Raw genomic sequence first — 12740 nt, 5'->3', positions numbered from 1 at the left:
TTGCACCCATCAGAAAATGTGGCCTTGAAATATATGTGTGTGCTTGCCTCAATGTGTGCCCGCACAGGTTTCTTCCATTAATACATGAGTTACTTTTGGGCTGCAACTTGCATGCTTCAAAATCCACTCACTAAAGATACACAATAGCACGTTGTGCAGGAAGTAGCAATGAGAACAACCAGAAGGACCGTAATGTGAAATCGATGACTTGCACACAGCATTGGCCTTAGTTTCTATTGGAATCTGTCCCAGTGGTGGTCTCGTTACTGTTTTGTACATATTGCATCTGAGCTGCTGGCTGTGATCTCAGGTCATTTGACTCTCCACCCTCGTGGGCTAATTGTAGCTAATTGTATCTTCATGTTGTGTGCACATGGCACTGGAAGTTGCTGTGTCCTCCTTGCCCATTGATCCCTCACCTGTACTACAGCCTTTCGCTTCAATACTCTGAAATACTTTGATGCACTTTCCAGCAATCATCATGGCAATGACATGGAAGATAGACACAAAATGCTGGAGTAACTCAGCAGGACAGGCATCATCTCTGGAGAGAAGGAATTGGGTGACGTTTTGGTTCGAGACCCTTCTTCAGACCAACTCAGCGGGACAGGCAGCATCACTGGAGAGAAAGAATGGGTGCTGTTTTAGGTCGAGACCTATCTTCAGACAGTCTGAAAAAGGATCTTGACCCAAAACATCACCCATTCCTTCTATCCAGAGATGCTGCCTGTCCTGCTGAGTTACTCCAGCATCTTGTGGCTGTCTTCAGTGCAAACCAGCATCTGCAGTACCTTCCTACACATGGCAAAGGCATGGCTCTTCCCGATGCTCTCATGTGGCAAGTGCACAGGCTTGCTTTAACATCGTAATGCTACACTTAAAATACATTTGGCAAATTTCATCTGATTTTGTGGGCTAGCCTATTGGATGTTAATACAAAATGTAATGCATTTTAGAGCAACAAAGGAGGTTGGCATCCAGTTTCTAGGCAAATGTTTCCAATTACAGCTTATCATTGTGCCAGACAACAACAGGTGATTTGATGGGCCAAATGGCCTAATTCTACTCCCATAACTTATGAAGTTATGAACAGGCTTTTATTTCTGTATTGAAATACACTGCAACTTGAATCACACCGTATGTTTATTGGAAATTAAATGAAAAGATATGCAAAACAAAATCAGTGACTGCAGCTGTGAATAGTAAAGGGCCTGTCCCAGTTAGGCGATTTTCAGGCGACTGCCGGCGACTAGGCTGCCGCCGAACATTCGCCGGGGTGTCGCGGGCATGATTGTGAGGAGTCTTCAATGAATCGTAGCGGATCTCGGCGCGTCGCGGAAAAAAATTACAGATAGAAATTTCTCGGCGATAGCTGGCTTGTCGCCAGGTATCGTAGCTTATTGTGGGCGCTGTCGCATGCTGTCCCCAGGTTTGCTAGGTTGTCGCAGATGCATTTAGAAGCACGTAATATTAAATTAAGAAAAGGCATTTGAAGATACCAGAAATAGTTTTGTTTAACCAATTTATTTACCGCCAGGACATTTGACAGGTAGATTGGAGGCGACAGGTGATCATGTCTATGATCAGCCATGATCACATTGAATGGCGGTGCTGGCTCGAAGGGCCGAATGGCCTACTCCTGCACCTATTGTCTATTGTCTATTGTCTATTGACAATTTGACGGTCAGGTAAGCGTGGGAATTTTGCGATGTTTCCGAAGACGGTGTAATCTCTTAGCCAGGTGCTAGTTTCACAAAAAAATTAACTTGTATCGACCTGTCTTGGCATTGTCGTGGTCGTTGTCGTAGGGTAAAAGAAAATTTCGGCGATCTGCTACGACTTTGACAGTCGCCGGCAGTCACTTTAAAAATCGCGTAACTGGGACAGGCCCTTTAGAGACTACAACATGAAACGATATAATTTTATTGTATCAGTGGCTGCATGACATGTAATTCAAGTCATGAATGCCAAATTTACCTCCACAGCTCTTTTTTTTAAGAGAATGTAAACAAAAGGGAATTTATATAAGCTTTAAGCAAATCTACTCGTTCCATTTTACTTGAACAGCCAGTTTGAAATTTATTTTAATGAGAATGAACTGTGAAGAAGAGCTATATCATCAGCCTATATAAATATACGTGGGCACCAGGGTATCATCATCCAGTCTGGGCAAAAATATTTGGCCTGAGGAAGACCCCTTGGGGAAACACCGACTGAAACTGATTTTGATTAATTTCACATTCCTAATCAGGTTTTGTTTTTCAGGCTGATGGAGCTAAATGATGGAGTAATGGTATGTAATTATAGAATTGATGCAAATATACATTTTGACAGCCTGTAATTGTTCATTTCTAGAGAAATAACTTGAATATGATAATGCTCATCCATGAATTCATAGTTAGCTTCTGCAAATCTCAACAAAATCCACCAAAGACTTTGCTTTGATCTGATTCATACCTTTTAATCACACAATTTAATAATTGATGCAAATAATTATCTCTGAGCATCTCTTACTAAAGGAAGTATGTGCACAGGATTAAACAGGTGATACATGGAGCTAATCCATCCTGCCCCCAGTTCCCACCCCCAACCTTGAGGAAGGGCATGTAGGATGTCCTTGCTTGCCCACATTCATTTTGGTGAAAAAGTTGCACTTAGTCCAAAGAAATGCATAAACAAAGCAGGAAAATTCTTGTCAAAATCTTTCCCTTTATATCCAGATGCAAAGAATGGAGATTAATCCATGGTGCATATGATAGTCAGAATTAATAGGTATGCATAATATTAACTGTACAGGAATAGAGGACGATTTGTGGGTGACAGTAAGAATAGTGGGATCGCTATTGTTAACATTGCACATAATTAATCTGGAAGTGGGTACCAGGCAGTTGATATTTCTTGGTGATACAAAATGGAAGATAGGAGCTGTAACTAACAAAACGTGGTTTTTGGATAGATTTGAAAATACAGCCAGGAAAGAGGAGAATTAAATAGGCATTGAGAAGGTGGGATGAATGATGGATTAAACTTTGCAGTACGGGAATGGGATTTGTGAATACAGGAAATACAGGTCAATGAGAAAATACAGCACGCCTGTAAATAACACAAACAATTTGCATTTGTTCAAATGGCTAAAACAAAATTCCAAGATAGTGAGATTGTTCACAGCATTAGTCCAGTGCTGATTGGAAGACCATGTACAATTCCAATTATCATATTGTAATGGGATTGTTATGGCTTTGATGTGATGGGACTGAATGGAACCGAACTAACATCACTAATGAAATGGGACCATTTGCACAGCAGAATTAAAAAAACGTTTGCAATTCTAATAAGTAGTTTGACGGAACCAGCATTCTGTGACCAGGTAAATAGAAATAAGGGTCTCAATCCGAAACATCTCCCATTCCTTCTCTCCAGAGATACTGCCTGTCCTTCTGAATTACTCCAGCATTTTGTCTATCTTCTGAATTAAAATAACTTCAGGACAGAAAAGATGGATTGCTCAAACCAGCGAAGTTATAGCTTGTCACTCTGAAATCTTTTCACCCATCAGCAGTTATTTAATTCCTCGCTGTTTGCTTTTACCAGTCTTTCATGGACTGCATTCCAGGTTGCATTAACTTGCAACTTAAAATAAAAATCTTCATTTCTCAGCTAGTTCTTTCACTATTTACCTTAAATCATCCAAATTCGAATTTAACTCACCTCCTGGACATGGTATAATCGATGCATGTGAAATATTAGCTGTCTTTCCCCATCCCACAATGTCTTATAGCAAAAAAACACCTTTCAAAACCCAAAGTGCTTTACAATCAATTAAGTATTTTTGCAATGTAATCATTATTCTAGTGTAGGAACATGCTGTTGTAGTTCCATTGAGCCATCTACCTCTATTACAAATCCCACTCCTGCACTGCATTCTGTAATCTTTGTTCTCAGTGTTTATATTATCCTCCTCTTTGTCTTTGAAACACAATTTACCAGCAGTATATTCCAATCTATACAAAAACCATTTGTTCTCTGTGTCTGTAGCATGGTCTGACAAGCATGAACACATAATCTGCTTTAGTGATGATGGCTGAGTGGAAGGCATTGGCCCAGACATCAGGGAAGCTTTGTTGCTGTGCTGTAAGTGAAGGCACAGGATGTTTTGCATCCCTGTGTGACAGTGGACATGGCCTTGGTTAAAATGCCATGCCTCTGAGAGGGTGAGAGTGTACTACACCTTCAGTTAAACTGTGAACTACCACCTAAGGTTTTATGCACCCATCCCAATATGGAAACCTATAGTGCAGAGATATGGGTTCCACCACTGAATTACCCCCAGGATATTTTAAATAAGAACTTTTAAGTAATTATGTTTGTTAGAAATTGCAGAATTCCTGAAAGATAAGGATATTTTCATGTTGCTGCAATCACCAGATTTGCCTCGAATATCTCAAACCTGCGTGGGTTTTCTCCGGGTGCTCCGGTTTCCTCCCACACTCCAAAGACGTGTAGGTTGAAAGGTTAATTAGCTTGGTATGATTGTAAATTGTCCATAGTGTGTTAATGTGCGGGAATCGCTGGTCGGCGCAGACTTGGTGGGCTGAAGGGCCTGTTTCCGTGCTGTATCTCTAAACTCTAAACTAAATTAAACTAAACTATTTCATTAACTCCTTCCCTCCAGGTGTGTTGCCAATGACTGAACAACCATGAAAATGTTTTTGTTTCAATAAAATAGAGCTAAATTGAACTGATATCCAGCTTGTCTAATTATTGTGAGAAAAGCACACCCAAGCTAAATAAACATTAATTTTAGGGCTGAACTGCATCTTAAAAACATGTTTTAATTTCTTTCCGTTGTTTAACAAATAGGAAATGATTTTGCTATTGCATGTCAATGGAGAGAAGGTGCTTCCCATGAAGTCAGTCCAGATCTATTTTGACATGAAGTCTTCATTATGGTTTGGTGTTTGAGTAGGCTAAGGTGAGAAGTTCATGTTCATAAGTGCATAAGTGATAGGAGCAGAATTAGGCCATTCGGCCCATCACGACTGATCTGTTTTTCCCCTCTTAACCCCATTCTCCTGCCTGCTCCCCATAACACCTGACATCGGACCTAATCAAGAATCTATCTATCTCGGCCTTATGAAGCAGGTTGGTGATCAAGGGAGAAATGGAAGAGCTGAAGGAACATTCTGCATGAAGAGCAGAATATTCACAGCCAAAGTAGAAGCAGTTTCGAACAGTGGAAAATGAACTCTTCAGAATGTTTAAAGAATTAAAAGATGAACTTAAGTTTCTTCAGCCCCTTTCAGAAACAAAGCTCTTCGTTGTCACTGAGTGCAATGGGAGTGCAGTGTAGGAAAAGGCAGCAGCCAATTTACAAACTGTAAGATTTATAAACATAAATGAGATAAAAGGACCTGAAGAAGTGCCTTGACCTGAAATGACACAAATCCATGTTCTCCAGAGATGCTGTCCAACCTGCTGAGTTACTCCAACACTGTGTCCTTTTGTGTATTACCCAGCAACTGCAGATGTTTGTCTCTACTACTTATATAATGATAATACCTTACTTGGCTAGGATTCTCCCCCCATGGTCGGTTTTAACAAGGGTTTACTGTATCGGATCAGCCAAGAACATTTCCATTCTATGCCCTATTTGAACAAATCCCATTTTTCAACACATGTGGATAACATATAAAAAACTGGCTTTGCAAAGCCAACTTCTCAAATGTCAGAGTGTGCGATGTGTCTAATGGGGATGGATCCAAGAATAGGCCTGTCTTTAAATAACCTCACTAAATTTGAAGATTCCTGCAAGAGTTCCTAAATGTATAAAAATAACCCTGTGGTGTACAAAGAGAAGTCAGATGTGCAGTAGGATCAAATGTATAACCCATTATTTGCACGTTGCTGTGGATCAATATCTGTTCACTTTTAATTTATTATGTTCATGGTTCAATTTGCGTTGCAGTAACCAAAATACAAAAATGCACATCATTTATAAGGTCGGCTTCCCCGCTAGTTTCTGACTCTTAAACAGGCCGCTCATAAGTTATTGACAGCTAATTTATAGCAGTGCAATATTTCCCCTCTATTATTTAGAAAGCACTTAGCTTCCAATCCTTTTATACATCCCCAGACCTTGGCTTCCCCACCTAAACCACTCCCTCCGCAACTCCTTGGTTCATTCATCCCATCTCACCAAACAACTCCCTCTCCAGGTACTTTCTCCTGCAACCACAGAAGATGTAATACCTGTCCCAACACCTCCTCCATCACATCCATCCAGGGACCCCAGCAGTCCTTCTAGTTGAGATAGATGTTCATGTGCACAACCTCTAACCTCATCTAACCATCTGGTGGTCCCGGTGTGGGCGAGACCAAGCGTACACTCGACAATCATTTTGTTGAACACTTAGGTGTAGGAAGGTTGATCTGCAAGGTTAGATCGCAAGGGATCCAAAGAGAGATAGCTGAGTGGATAGAAAATTGGCTTTATGGGAGGAAGTAGAGGGTGATAGAGCCAGGATGTTTGTTAAACTGGAGGCCTGTGACTAGTGGTATGTCTCCAGGTTCAGTGCAGGGCTCATTGCTGTTTGACAGCTATATCAATGATTTGGATGAGAACATATATGGCATGATTAGCAAGTTTGCAGATGACACAAAAGTGGTGTGGTATTGTAGATAGTGAAGATGGTTGTCAAAAATTGCAGCAAGGTCTTGATCAGTTGGACAGGTGGGCTGAGGAATGGTTGATTGAATTTAATACGGAGAAATGTGAGGTGATGCATTTTGGTAAGACTCTGACTCTGGGAAGTGTAGTAGTGCAGAGGGAACTAGGAGTGCAAGTACATAGTTCCTTGAAAGTAGCATCGCAGATAGGGTGGTCAAAAAGGCTTTCAGTACATTGGCATTCATCAGTCAGAGTATTGCTTATAGAATTTTGGAAATTGTGTTGCAGTTATATATATAAGGCATTGGTAAGACCATATTTAGAGTATTGTGTTCAGTTTTGGTCACCATATTATATGAAAGATGTTGGCAAGCTAGAAAGGGTGCAGAGAAGATTTATGAGGATGAGCCTGAGCTATAGAGTGAGTTTGAGCAGGCTTGGAGCGCAGAAGAATGAGGGGGTGATCCTATGGAGGTGTACAAAATCATGAAAGAAATAGATTGTAAACAGGTAGACGCACACTCTTTTGCCCAGAGTAGTGGAATCAAGAACACGGGGATATAGGATTAAGGAGAGGGGGGAAAGATTTAATAGGAACCTGAGGGGTAACGTTTTTATACAAAGGATGGTGGGTGTATGGAACAAGCTGCCAGAGGAGGTGGTTGAAGAAGGTACTATCGAACCACTTAGACAGGTACATGGATAGGATACAGTCCAATCAGGGGCAGGTGGAACTAATGTAGATGGGGCATGTCGGTCGGTGCGGGCAAGTTGGGCCGTATGTCTCTATGACTCTATGACTTTATGACTTGCGCTTGGCCTATCAAGGCCTAATGGATCACTTGGTTGTTAACCATTTTAACTCCTCTCCCCATTCCCAAACTGCCCTTTCTGTGCTGGGCTGTCTCCATTGCAAGAGTGAGGCTACCTACACCTGGAGGAACAGCATCTCAAATTCCACTCAGGTAGCTTACAACCCAGTGGTATGAACAATAATTTCTCACATTTTAGGTAGCTTACTAAACTCCCCTTCCTTATTTCCCCCCTCACTTCCTTCTGCCCCATCTTGATTCACATGCATTCCTCCCCTCCCTCTCACCTACCTACATTCCCTCCTCTAGCTTCTCAATTGGCATCTCTTTAATCCTTTTGTCTCACCCCTCTAGTCTTTTCATCTCTGGCCTTGGTCCAACTATCTGCATATCAAAAACACCCCTCATCTGTACCCACCCATCACTTGCCAGGCTTTATACGGTCATAAGGTCATGTGATAGGCGTAGAATTAGGCCATTCGGCCCATTAAGTCTACTCTGCCATTTAATCATGGCTGATCTATCTCTCCCCCCTAACCCCATTCTTCTGCCTTCTCTCCATAGCCTCTGACACCTGTACTCATCAAAAATCTATCTATCTCTGCCTTAAAAATATCTATTGACTTGGCCTCTACAGCCTTCTGTGGCAAAGAATTCCACAGATTCACCACCCTCCAGTGACCTTCTGGAATATAGTCCCACTGGATGCTGAGATAACTTATTTTTAAGGCAAATCCTTGCTTGCCATATACAGTGGTAGTTACAGCTTTCTCCATGATCAAGATGAAGTCCTGTGCTCCCAAATGTCTTGGCTCGAGCAAACACTGCTTATTCCTTTTCCCTGTTCTATCAGATATCAATGTCAACTATTTAATGTCATGTTTAATAAAACAAAGTCATGATTACTAAATTACACTCCAGGTGATCAAATACATTTTCAAGATTTACAAAGAGATTACACTTTTGATTTCAATAGGTTTCAAGTGGGAAAACAGCTTCATTGGAATTGTACTTTCACAATGGGGGATATTCTAGGTGGGAAATAACAACAGAAAACTACCTGGCTCCTGCTCTTCATTAATGCACCAGCAGTGCTTACATAATTGATGGGGTTTTACTCTGTGCTATTTTTCAATAGCTGCTGAATTAATAATTGTTAATTACTTGGAGCCTATTTTTCTATTATAATGTAATTATTGTAGTTTTGTGGACAGGCAAGAACCACATGGGGCTCAGAGACATCTCTCACTCCCTCTCTCTCTCTCTTCTCACTGGTTATGCAGAAACCTGATTCTCTTTGTGCACGCTAGGATAGTAAATGTTTAGTCAATTCTTCTACAGCCACCTCAACAGCCGCTCAGCCCTGTTGATGTGGGTATAACCAGTACTTTTGCTACAGGCATTGCTACACCTGCTTGATGATTGTAGCTTCACAATAAGGCTCATGAGCTTTGGTAGTTTAAGTCACACTGACTGCTGTATTGAAGGGGGGCATATTTGTGCATTGCCCAGCAGAAGTATGTACGGTGGGCAGATTGTGATACAATGCCAGTGTGCTGCCAGATTGGAGCTCGCACCTCCAGCAAGGACCATGTGTTAACCTTGTATGACTGAATACACAATTAGCAGCAGGAAGGACACTCCAAACAGTGTTGTTTAAGGAGCTCAGCAATCACTTGCCAATTGGTTGGTGATTGATTTACGTGAATTGTTTGATTCAAGTGAGCTTTGCGTTATCTGCAACATTGCAATCCACAGGGAGTCATGAGCAACGATACGAGGGGGTTTGTCTTACTTTAAGGTTTCTGCAATAATAATTTGCTTCTGTCTTTGGAGCATTATTAGGCATTCCTTTTGTATTGGGAGAATGAGCAGATGGCATGCAGGGCAGAACAAGCTGGTATGAGATGGAAACAGTGGAATGACAGAAGGGCTGCTAACTGGAGGCCATATCAACCAGGGTCTTCGGGGAGACCCAAAGTGAATCTCAGCATGATGAGTATGAGCTTCTGCAAGAATGCCACCAGCTACAACCGCAATTACAATGTTGGAATATGTGAGCACGGTGTATCCTAAAGCTGCCAAGGTCACCGTGGCCATGAGCTCTAGTGCTTGTAGTTCTCCGAGCAGAATCTGAAGATTTCTGCATCATATCAGCACTTTCTGTTGCTTGAGGGAGGCCACAAATGCTGACCTTTCGGAGGTGGCTGAGTATACTCTCTTTTGCTGCAAAAGGAACATATGGCTTGGCCCACGGTGCCCAGTGTGAGTGATCGCAGGGGCACCACCTTGTACGCGCCACCTGTCAAACCAAAAATGTATTGCAGCAGTGATTCCACTCCTTCAACATCTGTCTGGCGTGTGATCATGTAGAGTGCAGGTCAATAGACAGTCAGCCATAATGATGCTTCTATTTTGCTCGACTTCAAACCATTTACCATTGAACTGTTGATGGCAAAGTTTGTGGATGACACAAAGCTGGGTGGCAGTGTTAGCTGCGATGAGGGTGCAGGGTGACATGGATAGGTTGGGTGAGTGGGCAGATGCATGGCAGATGCAGTATAATGTGGATAAATGTGAGGTTATCTACTTTGGTGGCAAGAAAAGGAAGGCAGATTATTATCTGAATGGTGTCAGATTAGGAAAAGGGGAAGTACAATGAGACCTGGGTGTGCTTGTACATCACTCAGTGAAAGTAAGCATGCAGGTACAGTAGGCAGTGAAGAAAGCTAATGGCATGTTGGCCTTCATTGCACGAGGATTTGAGTTTAGGAGCAAGAAGGTCCTACTGCAGTTGTACAGGCCCCTGGTGAGACCACACCTGGAGTATTGTGAACAATTTTGGTCTCCTAATTTGAGGAAGTACAATATGGCTATTGAGGGAGTGGAGCCTAGGTTCACCAAGTTAATTCCTGGGATGGCGGGACTGACATATGATGAAAGAATGGGCCAATGGGCTTGTATTCACTGAAATTTAGAAGGATGAGAGGGAGATCTTATAGAAACATATAAAATACTTAAAGGATTGGACAGGCTAGATACAGGAAAAATGTTCCCAATGTTGGGGGAGTCCAGAACCAGGGGTCATAACTTAAGAATAAGGGGTAGGCCATTTAGTGCTGAGATGAGGAAAAATTTCTTCACCCAGAGAGTTGTGAATCTGTGGAATTCTCTGCCACAGAAGGCAGTGGAGGCCAATTCACTGGACGTTTTCAAGAGAGAGTTAGATATAGCTCTTAGGGCTAAAGGAATAAATGGATATGGGGAAAAAGCAGGAACGGGGTGCTGATTTTAGATGATCAGCCATGATCGCATTGAATGGCGGTGCTGGCTCGAAGGGCTGAATGGCCTACTCTTGTCTATTGTCTATATTGTCTATGATCACATTGAATGGCTCAAAGGGCCGAATGGCCTACTCCTGCACCTATTTTTCTATGTTTCTATGTTTCTCTGTTTCAATCTCTAGTAACTATCTCAGAGCGAAGAGATGGTCGAGTATGGCACTGGGCTTACCGTTGTAGTGAATCTGGACACGGTAGGAATCAGGCAAGATGCCAGGGAGGCATTAACAGTAATTTAATCCAGCAACAGGACATCCACACTCTCTTCAGTCTCAAGCACGAGTTCTCTCTCTAGCTCCTTCAGGCAAACCCCGTAGCACTAGTCCCTTCCCCAGCCCTGTCCAACCCGGGCCGAGGGGGATGATCCGGGGATTAGGCCACACTGTCATATATTCAGCTGCTTGTACTGCACTGTATTGCAGCATGATCCTTAGCGGATAGAGTAATCTTATAATTACATGTTATTATCTTAGAAATTTCATATAGATTTGAAAATTTGAACCAATGTTACAAAAAGTTTCCAAAACCATCACCAGCCTCGTTAGTGGCCGGGGAAGATTTGGGCATTGATGTCAGCTCATTAAGCATATGCTAAGCCAGAGGTCACTTAAGCATCGTGCCACTCGCAGGCAATTACTGGAAATAAGCAAACATTAAATATAATTGGAATGCAAAAGAACAAAATGAAATGAATGTAAATTTTGAAACTCACTATGGGAACGATTGTCAACACCGGTGATGCCACTGACCAATATACAAGAGGAAATTTATAAAGCAAATGCAAATTTTGATTGAAAATAATTGGCCTAAATGAACCCAGTGTTACCTGTCTTGAGATAAGGAACCATCCATGTTGAAGTCAACAGCTTGGGTTTATCTGAGGTTCGTTACCTCTCTCTTCTCATTTGAGTTGCATTTTAAAACTTTTTGACCAAGCTTTCGGTTATTTTAATGTCTTAACAAACGAATTAAAGTGTCCACAACATATATGAATATTGAAAAGATGTGCACAAAGGAACAGCTGGTATAGATCGAAGATAGACACAAAGTGCTGGAGTAATTCAAATGGGTCAGGCAGCATCTCTGGAGAAAAAGGACGGGTGATGTTTCAGGTCAGGACTCTTGTTAAGACTGAAAACAGCGGGGAGGGAACTGAAGGTAAGAAAAGGCCAGAACTAAGCAAGGCTAGCCCGCTGAGTTACTCCAGAACTATGTGTCTAATATCCAAAAGATACTGGTGTATGTTCAAAGCAGAATGAACCTAAATACACCTTTAGCCTTCAAGCTCCTGCCAGAGACCAGTGTTCACTTCATTGTAACATTTTCACAGTTCAGGCACACCATCTGATTCTTCTGTCCAACAGGATCACACTTCTTACACATTCATAGAAACACAGAATACCAACCCTATGCATTTAGATACACTACAGTTTTACATTACTTTACATTGTTTGTACAATTTGTATGTACGTACTTAGTATAATCTTTCGAGACATGCACTACATTATAGGTTCTGCGTGAACTCATATATCGTTGCAGTTCTGCTAAAATTCTAAGGCTATTAGTAATACTTTATTGAAAGATACAGCATGGAAAAAGGTCCTTTGGCCTATCGAGTCCAGCTGACCATCGTCCAATGCTCTCCCACTTTTTCGTCTTCTCCCTACACACTTAGGACAATTTGCAGTGGCCAATTAGCCTACAAATCTGCATGTCCTTGGGCTGTGGGAGGAAACCGGATCATCAGGAGGAAACCCACGCAGTCACAAGGAGAACATGCAAGCTCCACACAGTCAGCACCAATGGTTAGGATTGAACCCCGATCTCTGGCACTGTGAGGCAGTAGCTCCCCCAGCTGTGCCAATGTTCCACCCTAGTTCCTTTTAAAGAAAGTACAGTGCAGAACATGGGTTTACTCAG

General features: G+C 42.0%; 1 protein-coding gene across 1 annotated transcript in view; it reads right to left on the bottom strand.

Annotated features, from left to right (window-relative positions):
• LOC144596908 (uncharacterized) overlaps window positions 1–12740 on the bottom strand; it is a 148749-nt gene that overhangs the window by 201 nt on the left and 135808 nt on the right. The gene's annotated exons all lie outside the window — the stretch shown is intronic.

This window comes from Rhinoraja longicauda, chromosome 9 (assembly GCF_053455715.1).
Source record: "Rhinoraja longicauda isolate Sanriku21f chromosome 9, sRhiLon1.1, whole genome shotgun sequence".
In the NCBI taxonomy this organism is placed as follows: domain Eukaryota; kingdom Metazoa; phylum Chordata; class Chondrichthyes; order Rajiformes; family Arhynchobatidae; genus Rhinoraja; species Rhinoraja longicauda.
Note: the sequence above shows the minus strand (reverse complement) of the source record. Positions and strands in the feature narration are given on the sequence as shown.